At 39.1% G+C, this 10,286-nt stretch overlaps 1 long non-coding RNA gene across 1 annotated transcript in view; it reads right to left on the minus strand.

The window, feature by feature from the left end:
• Positions 1 to 2,156: 2,156 nt before the first annotated feature.
• Positions 2,157 to 10,286, minus strand: part of LOC106725917 — a 54,646-nt gene continuing 46,516 nt past the window's right edge. Inside the window, exon 2 of the long non-coding RNA XR_001361926.1 lies at positions 2,157 to 2,323. This is a non-coding gene — a long non-coding RNA (uncharacterized LOC106725917). The remainder of the gene's footprint in view (positions 2,324 to 10,286) is intronic.

The following is a 10,286-nucleotide window of genomic DNA, read 5'->3' on the forward strand; positions in this document are numbered from 1 at the left end:
ATAATAATTCCCACCTCTCAGGGGTTGCTGTGAGAATTCAGCCTAACAGACTGTAAGAGCTCAATGAATGTTAGTGGTGATGATGACTGGCAGTAATATCAGAAAAAAACTAATAGTGGGCAGCTATCTAACCATGTTTTTGAATGAAAGAGGGGGGAAAATCAATACTCTCAATTTAGGTGCCTCTCAATTACGTTAACATTTATCAAATATAAGCACTGTAATATTAAACTTAGAAAAAAGCAAAGGTGAAATGTTTTACTTTCCCGGTGTATTTGTTTGTTTTTAATAATTGTGCATGAAATAAATGACTATATTTTGGTTATAGATGATTAGGGAAAGAAATTGAGTAAAATAGAATGCTCCAGCTCACTCCTTTCTGTAGGTGTAACCATAGTTAATGATTTGGTATATTCCTTTCCAGACCTTTTTCTGTGTTTTTACATTCACTGAAACAAAACAGAATTACCCGATGGGTGGATGAAGTATGTACTTCAGGCCCCAGCAAACCATGACCAAAAGAATTTTTTGTAAAGAATTTGATGTTTTAAAGGAACCCTTCTGCACTGCTGGTGGGAATGCAGACTGGTGCAGCCACTGTGGAGAACAGTATGGAGTTTCCTCAAAAAACTAAAAATGGAACTCCCATTTGACCCTGTGATCCCACTTCTAGGAATATATCCCAAGAAACCAGAAACACCAATCAGAAAGGATATATGCACCCATATGTTCATAGCAGCACAATTCACCATAGCTAAGATCTGGAAACAGCCTAAGTGCCCATCAGTAGATGAATGGATTAGAAAACTGTGGTACATCTACACGATGGAATACTATGCTGCTGTAAAAAAGAAGGAACTCTTACAATTTGCAACGGCATGGATGGAGCTGGAGAGCATTATGCTAAGTGAAACAAGCCAGTCAATGAAGGAAAAATACCACATGATCTCACTCATTCATGGATAATAAAGACCATTACAAACTTTTGAACAATAATAGATACAGAGGCAGAGCTGCCTCAAACTGATTGTCAAACTGCAGTGGGAAGGCCAGAGAGGGTTGGGGGGCAGAAGGGAGGGGAGTAAGAGATCAACCGAAGGACTTGTATGCATGCATATAAGCATAACCAATGGACATAAAACACTGGGGGGTAGGGGAGGCCAGGAGATTGTCAAGGGCGGGGGAAAAAGAAATTATAGATTAAAAAATAAATAAATAAATAAAATTTATCCATGTAATGTCATGAAAAAAAAAGAATTTGATGTTTTCATAAAGGTATAGACATTTTTAAAAATCATAATTTGTTGGGACTTCCTTATTTATTTAATTTTAACATGGTTTTAATCTTAAATTAAATAATAGGATATTATTTTATATACACCATCAGCTTGTCAGTGCTCAGGACCTTCCTGAAGATCCTAATCCAAGCTTACTTTATAAGTATATTTGCACCCATATTTTTTAGAACATAAATATATTCATATTGTTTTGCAACTTGCTTTATTTGCGTGCGTGATTTTAAACAGTAGTGTTTACTTAGCAGCAAACTAAATGAGAAAGAACTTTCACCACATCTGCCATTTTACTTCACTAAGAGTTATCTCCGTATAAGGGTCCTATTAGAACAATTTGAGCTTTAAAAGCTTCCTTTCTTGGTACAGCAAATTTCATTTTCCATCACATTTTCAAGCCAATGTAATGCAATCCTTTTTTTAATCGCCACAGAGTGTATGATGGGAAGAAATCCTGCCGACCAGGAGCTTTCTAAATGGTGACTATGGAGAGATGCCAAGGAAATTGAATGGTGCCAAGTGCAAAATCCTCAAGTTGCTTCCTACACCAACAGAAATCCATTTGGGAGCTAGATTTCACTAAGGCAGGAAGTATTTCACCTATGATAGAGCACATGCGGAGATTATATTTGGGAACCAGGGACTAAGGAAGAAAAAGTAAAGCTACATTGTATTTCAGGAGACAGTAAGAAGAGAACATTCCCTGGAGAAAAGCCCAGTGACCTTTTGTGAAGGAAGAAAGAATGCTTAAGCAATAGTTCAAAACTACATGATTTTACAATATTTCCCTGATAGTAAATAACTGCTGAAGTGTTGTTATTCTTTCCATAAACTCAATGCGCTGAGAAAATACAAATATATATGTAAAGAAAATACTGCAAATGTTTATTACACACTTACTGTGAATGAGACACAGTGGCTCAGGGGATACCAAGACAATACATGGAGAGCTCTGTACCAGTGCCTGGCATTGTCATACAATACTTGTGTAATCTCCACCAAGTGTGACTCTCAGTCACAGAACCTGTACTCTAAGAAACAAAAATGTCAGTTAGGGAGATAAGTTATGAACTCATAGAAAAAGAACTACAATACAAAGCATCCTGTGATCAATGCTGGATGAATAACAGAGCCACTAATTTTCGGAGACCTCTTCCATTATTCATGGTCTTAGGACCAAGTAAGAGGTAGAATCTAAACAGTGTCGCCAAAGATGTGTAGACATGATAGGGAAAGGAGGAAAATGAAAGGATCTCAGCTTTCAAAAAAGCATAGAAATAAGAAGTATAGAAGGACATCCAGAAGACACTGAGCAATCCTTTTTACTAAAACAAAGAGTTTGGGCCTCTAGACTAAAGGGTCTTGACCACTAAATTAAGATATTTGGGCATTGCCCTGTCTGGTTTGGCTCAGTGGATAGAGCATCCGCCCGCGGACTGAAAGGTCCCGGGTTCGATTCCAGTCAAGGGCACATGCCCGGGTTGTGTGCTCGATCCCTAGTAGGAGGCGTGCAGGAGGCAGCCAATCAATGATTCTCTCTCATCATTGGTGTTTCTATCTCTCTCTCTCTTCCTCTCCCTTTCTCTCTGAAATCAATAAAAATATATTTAAAAAAAAAAGATATTTGGGCATTACCTTCATAGGCAATAAAGAATCAAAGCTGGTTTCCTGCCTGTGAAGCAACATAATTAAGGTACACTTTTAGAAAAATCATTTATTTTTCATGAAGGAAATTTACAAAACACAGAAAGCATAAAAAATATATAAGTCACCTAGAAACCTATCACCCAGAAATGTTGCACTTTTGATGGATAAACTTTAGAATTTTTTTCTGGTTGTGTGTGTTTGTGTGTGTGCACGCACATGTATACATATGTTTGTGTGTAAATTGGGATTATGCTTTATTCACTCAACATTATTTTGCAAGTATTTTATTAAAAATCACAATTGTGCTGCATTTCATCAGATAAATGCAATATATTGTACTTATCCATTTTTCTGGTGTTTAGCTAGGCACAAATAACTAAAATTAACCCGAGGTTAACTTAGGCAGGATGTAGAGTGGTTTGGAGTGAGGATAAACTGAGAACAGGAGGAGCAGTTGTAAGAAGCTATTGGCAAAGGACTGCTTGTATAAATTAGAGCATATTCACACAGAATAGATGAGTTTATAACTATTATATTGAAATATAACTATTATTTCCAATGCTGCTGCTCCTGGTGTACTATTATGGAATAATTTCTCAAACATATTTTCTCTTCTCCCTAGTCACTTAAATTTGGAGTGCTCCAAAGTTAGTCCTCTCCTCTCCTCCAACTATGTTTACTCCCTTGATGATCTCATTCAATCCCAAGATTTTAAATATTGTCTACATGCTGGCCACTTGATGATGCATTATGGAAAGGGGGTTTTATATGCAGAGGTAAATACAAGTTTTCTGAAAAAGAATTCAAAATTTTAAGGAAGATGGAGAAGAAGAGGAAGAGAAGAAGGAGGAGGAAGGGGGAAGGAGGATGAGGAGGAGAAGAAGTCTGCTCCACTAACATGCTTTGCAATAGGAAAAAATACAAATACAAAATGCTGGTGTCCTGCTCTGGGAGGGGCCCTTGGAAGTGAGGGGCCTTGAAGCTGGGTGAATGCTACAGCTTAAGCAAGGGTGTGGCGACAGGAGCAGAATGATATGAAGAAATCAGTAAGGGGACATGGCTATTTAAAAGTCAGAAGATGATAAAAAAAAAGGGGGGGGGATGGGGGAGTGGGAAAAAAAATCACCAAATTTGAACCATTTTCTCTTTGACCTCTATTCATTCCAATATTTGTAACAACCTGAAAACATCATTTGATTTGGGTTTCTGAAAAATGGTACATAACTCACTGTGAGAGGGGGAAAGGAGAAAGTCTCAGTGGGCTAATTAACAACATGCTCCCGAGATAGAAAGCAAACGCACACGCCTCTTCACTTTCAATACCTTTTCCACGTTAACGTTTCTCTCATTGTTTCTATTATAAGCTCTGCGTTTCACCAAGTAGCACCCTCAGCGAAAAATTGTCAAGAATTCTTTCTTTCCATATTGAAAAGGCCTGGCAACTTTGAAATGACTGCAGCTTGCGCGCGCGCACAAACACACACACACACACACACACACACACACACACACACACACACACACACACACACACACACACACACACACACACACACACACACACACACACACACACACACACACACACACACACCATTCTATGTGAGTACAAACATGTAAAAATATTTATACATCTCCCCAATCTATAGAAAACCATTTTGGGGTCTTGAAAACAGTCTCTTTACAGATGGAGAGAATGTGAGAGAAATGCCCTCAGTGTGCTGGCTAAAAACTGTAATGCCTGCTCAGCACTGTGCCTCCTCTCATAACAGGGGATGCTCTGCTGAATGAGCCCTTGTATGTCAAGATTCAAAAAGTTCTTGTTTGCTCTGGGTGAACAAAGCTCTCACAGACAGTGGGATCTGCAGGGTAGCCACCAAGTGTGTTAAACCAATGTTCCCTCCACCGCACTGCCGAATAGTTTATCGTAATGGCAGTTCTCACCTTCATGTATAGAGGCCGGTGTTCACCTCGCCGTCCTGCACAGAGCTCCCACTGACATCAAAGGAAATGACATAGAACAGAACCCCATGGTGTAAGGAGAAACAAGCAGCATCTGATCAGAATCAGGCCATATTTTTTTTTTCATTCTCTCTGTATAACTGGCTAAATTCATATACAGAGTATCTAAAGGCCACCTTTCACTTCAGCAGTTTATTAATTGTCAGACATACATGCACTTATTGGGGAGCTCGACACTGAACTGCTTATTATGTAGGAGGGGAAGGGAGGGGGTTGTGTTGTAGAGAAATCCATCCCAGCCCCAACCCCACGTTTTTCTTGGTCTACAGGATCCCCAAGAGACCCAAGTGACTGGAGTAGCTTAGTGGCTCGTTTTACTTAAAGCTGGCCTTGAGACAAGGAGGAGAAGGAGGAGAAAAAAAAGGAGAAGCAGAAGGAAGGAGAGGGAGAGAGAAAAAAATGTAAGCATGTTTAAATCTCTGGATAGGGAGATCCCTTTCTAAGCTTAAAAGCAAGTCACTAAAGATTAGTAAATTTAACTACAAAAAAACGAAAACTTCTACATGTCAAAAATTAAAATAAGATCGGTCTAAATGGCAAATAAAAAGCTGGAGAAAATATTGGTGACAGTTTTGACTGGTAAAGGATTAATATTCTTAGAATTTTCTACAGATTGGCTAAAAATGTAACAAAATAAGTTTCAGATGGATAAAGAAATGTTTAACCAAATTTCTAAAAATGCTTAACAAAAATGTTTAACAAGATTTCTAAAAATGTAAAATTTTTTTCCCCAATTTTTTTTTTTTTTTTTTTTTTAGAGAGAGAGAGGAAGGAAAAGGGATACAGAGGTAGAAACATCAATGGTGAGAGAGGATCATCTATTGGCTGCCTCCTGCACACCCCCTACTGGGGATTGAGCTAGAGCATAAACTTTTCAAATTTAAAAAGCGGAATTTTTATTCAGCAAAGGCACCATAAATAAGTGATAGGATAATTCACAAACTTCTCTTTGCAATGAAAGAAGATATTATAACAACATATATTACATTGCTGGACATAGACAAGGAGTAGGCATCCTCCTTACATCGCTGTTTCTAAACTTTCTCATTTCTTCTTAAAACTCTGTCTTGATTAACGTTATCTGACTACATACCATCACTTTGCTCTTTGCTATACCCATCCTCCTACCCTAAGATTTCTCTTTCCTTTAAGATTTCAGCTGGTAATTCAGTCATTCCAATACTATTCTCACCATAATTCTTGCTAACTTTAATATCCACTTACTGATAGGGTCCTTTCAATCACCTAACTTCTAAAGTTTTTGTCCTTCTTTTTTCCAATAATGTTGACTTCCATCTTAGCCACTCACTAACATGGTCATGTCTCCAGAACTGCACTGTTCCATATGGCAGTTACTAGCATCATGTTGCTTTTTCATTTAAAATGTATTAAAATTAAATATAATTTAAATTTCATTTCCTTAGCCCATTATCAGTGCCACTAGTGGCAACAATAATAGATAGCGGGTATCAATGCTCGGAATCTTGTCATTACCTATAACTGCAACTCTTCCATAATGTCAATATTAAGTATCACACTCTTTGTGATGCTCAATAATTTAAAAATTGTGTTAACTTTATTGGAGTCACATTGGTTAATCACACTATATAAATTTCAGGCTTACAACTGTGCTTTTTTGTTGTTTTGTTTTATTTTTTTAAATATATATATATTATTTCAGAGAGGAAGGTAGAGGGAGAGACAGAAACATCAATGATGAGAGAGTATTAGTGATTGGTTGCCTCCTGCACACCACCACCAAGGATCAAATCCACAACCCAGGCATGTGCCCTGACCAGGAATCAAACCATGACCTCCTGGTTCATAGGTCAACGCTCAACCACTAAGACACACCGGCCAGGCATGTTGTTTTTTAATCCTCACCTGAGGACATGCTTAGAAGGAGGAAGGGGGGGGGTGGGGAGACAGAGAGACAGAAGAGAGGAGAGGAAAGGAGAGGAGAGGAGAGAAGGGGAGGGGGAGGGAGGGGAGGGGAGGGGAGGGAACTGGGGAGAGGAAGGGAGGGAAGGGAAGGGGAGAGGAGAAACATTGATGTGAGAGAGAAACATTGATTTGTTGTTCTACGTATTTGTGCATTCATTGGTTGACTCTTGTATGTGCCCTGACAGGGGATGGAATCCGCAACCTTAGCATATTGGGATGATGTTCTAACCAACTGAGCTACCTGATCAGGGCTCCACTGGATCTTTTCTACCATCCTAAAAACACAGGTTTATTTCTTCCATCTGAAAAAAAAAATGACTATTGACCTCAGTTTTCCCTCCAGTGACTCCTCCATTTCCTTCCACCACCTTTTAGCAACAGTCGTTGAAAAAGCAGTCTGCTCCTATGAACCAGGACGTCACGGTTTGATTCCTGGTCGGGGCACATGCCCAGGTTGCTGGCTCAATGCCCAGGTGGGATATGCAGGAGGCAGCCCATCAATGACTCTGTCTCGTCATTGATATTTCTATCTCTCTCTCCCTCTCCTTTCCTCTCTGAAATCAATAAAAATATTTTTTAAAAAAAAGAAAGAGCTGTATGCTGCACTCACTATCTCTATCTTCTCTCCTACTCTCTTTTGAATACACATTGATCAAGTTTTTGCCCTATACCATGTCATCAATTCTCTTGTCAAGATCACCAAAGATTTCCACATGGCTAAACCTAATAGCCAATCTCTGTCCTCATCTGGCTTGACCTATTAGCAACATGTGACACACTTGATCCCTCCTATCTTCTTGCAATGCTTTGCCTGACTCCTAACCTGGCTTTTCTCCCTATCTTACTATTTGTCCTTCTCAGTCTTTGTTGGTTTTCTCCCATCTCCCTGACCTCTGAACATGGGAATATATCAGTCTTTGAATTTCTTCTCTTCAATGTCTACACTCTATGGTAAATTCAATGATGGTTTACAACTATTTGCTCCTTCCCTTCTATGAGTATTGTGTATCCACACCCTTTGGATTTGTTTTGATGTGCCTCTTCTGTGCACAATATACGTCCTGGTCCTATTGTAGGGCTGGACTATGTGACTTTCTTTCTTTTTTCTTTCTTTTTTTTTTTAAGTGTATATTCCTTTTCATTTACTTATTTTTAAATATGTTTTTTTATTTTATTTATTTCAGAGAGAGGAAGGGAAAGGGAGAGAAAGATAGAAATATCAATGATGAGAGAGAATCAATGATCAGCTGCCTCCTGCACAACCCCCATTGGGGATTGAGCCCATAACCCGGGCATGTGCCCTGACAGGGAATGGAACCGTGACTCCTGGTTCATAGATCAACTGACACTCAACCAGTGAGCCACACCGGCTGGGCCATCCCTGATTTCTTACTTTTCCTCATATTTCTTGCCCAATTTATCAACAAATCATATTAGTTCTACTTTCAAAATAAATCTAGAATCTGAAAACTTTTTACTTCCCATTCACTGGTGCCACTAGCCCAAGCTGTTATCATTTCTACCTATTTACTGTTATAACCATACCAATCCCCCTACCAATGGGTTGGTCACCTTTGTTTTCTCCATCCATAGTCTCAGCTCCTAACATTACTAGAGAAAGTTCTTCTCAAGTAGGAAAACAAAATTAATCAGTAACTAACCAGCAAATACCCCCTGATCTCAGCTAGTCATAGTTACTCACAAGTTATCTTTTAATTTTCTCTAATCACTTTTTACCACCTCAGTATTACCTTAGTGCAAACCACCATTATCTCTTACCTGGATAATGCTTTTTGACTGATACAAGTGTTATTTTTCATGCTAAAATTTTAATAACCTTTATTGTGTCAGACACAATTCAAGAGCAACAGTTACAAGTGAATTAAAAAGTAGCTCTTTGGGGCACTTCTATTCATTTTACTATCATAAGCATGTTTTGTTACATGCACAGCAACAATAGTTATAATTTACAGAACTGTTCAACTTGGAAATTAAGTAAGTGTGCTATGCCTGGCCGGCGTGGCTAGGTGGTTGAGCATCAGCCCGTGAGCCAGGAGGTCAGGTTTCAATTCCTGGTCAGGGCACATACCTGGGATTATTTGCTGATTGAAAGTGACAAAAACAAAAACAAAAAACAAAACAACACTGGGGAGAACTGGCTGTTGCCTCCTTAACTCAGTAATTAATATTCACATCACTAAATTGTACACAGCATCAGCTAGGAATATTCCTGACAAAAATGTTTAACTTAAATTGAAATCTCCAGTTTACAGGGAATAAGAGGTGGATGAACATGTTAAATGACATAAAACAAAGAAACAATCAGACAAATCCAGAGGTGAAAGATTAGATAGGGACCATGGGCCCAGTTCAACAATTCAGTAACATAATAAAGAGGGAAGGGAGCATTGTTGAAGTCAAAAGAGAATTAAGCCCCGGCCTGTGCGGCTCAGTTAGTTGGAGTGTAGTCCCATACAGCGAAAGGTCAGAGCTCGTGCAGGAGGCAATCGATTAACGTTCCTCTCTCCCTTCATCTCTCCCTAAAATTAATTTTTTTTAAACACACACACAAGACCCAGAAATGCTGATCAGCACCCATTTCTGAGAAAAGAGGGACAAAAAATAATGAGTGAAGAGATGAGAGGATTCTAAAGTGGAGACAAAAAAAAAAAGTGGAGAAAGCCAATATAGGGAATGGCCTTTGAGTGGAGGAAGGTTAAGAAGGGTAGATCAAGAATAGTGATGGGCCCTAGCTGGTTTGGCTCAGTGGATAGAGTGTCGGCCTACAGACTGAAGGGTTCCGGGTTCGATTCCGGTCAAAAGCAAATGCCTGGGTTGTGCGCTCAATCCCCAGTGTGCAGGAAGCAGCCAATCAATTATTCTCTTTCATCATTGATGTTTCTATCTCTCTCTCCCTCTCCCTTCCTCTCTGGAAAAAAAAAAAAAAAAGAATAGTGATGGGAGACCAGCTGGCATGGATCAGTGGGTGTGCATTGACCTATGAACCAGGAGGTTGTGGTTCAATTCCCAATTCCCAGTCAGGGCACATGCCTGGGTTGAGGGCTTGATCCCCAGTGAGGGGTGTGCAGCAGGCACCCAATTGATGATTCTCTCTCATCATTGATGTTTCTATCTCTCTCTTCCTCTCTGAAATCAGTTAAAATTTAAAAAAAAAATAAGAATAGTGATGGGGATTTGAGAATGAGAAAGTTCTGAAAATGATGCTGGATAAATTCTGCAGGAATGCAATGCTGAAGAGAGGTGTTACCCAGATGAAGTTAGATAGCATTCATTTATAGTGAACCCAATCAGCGTGATTTTTATGATTTCCTTTGGAGATGTTCAAAAATCTGGAAATGATAGGAGGGATAAATGCTGATG

This window comes from Myotis brandtii, unplaced genomic scaffold (genome assembly GCF_000412655.1).
Source record: "Myotis brandtii unplaced genomic scaffold, ASM41265v1 scaffold1044, whole genome shotgun sequence".
Lineage (NCBI taxonomy): Eukaryota > Metazoa > Chordata > Mammalia > Chiroptera > Vespertilionidae > Myotis > Myotis brandtii.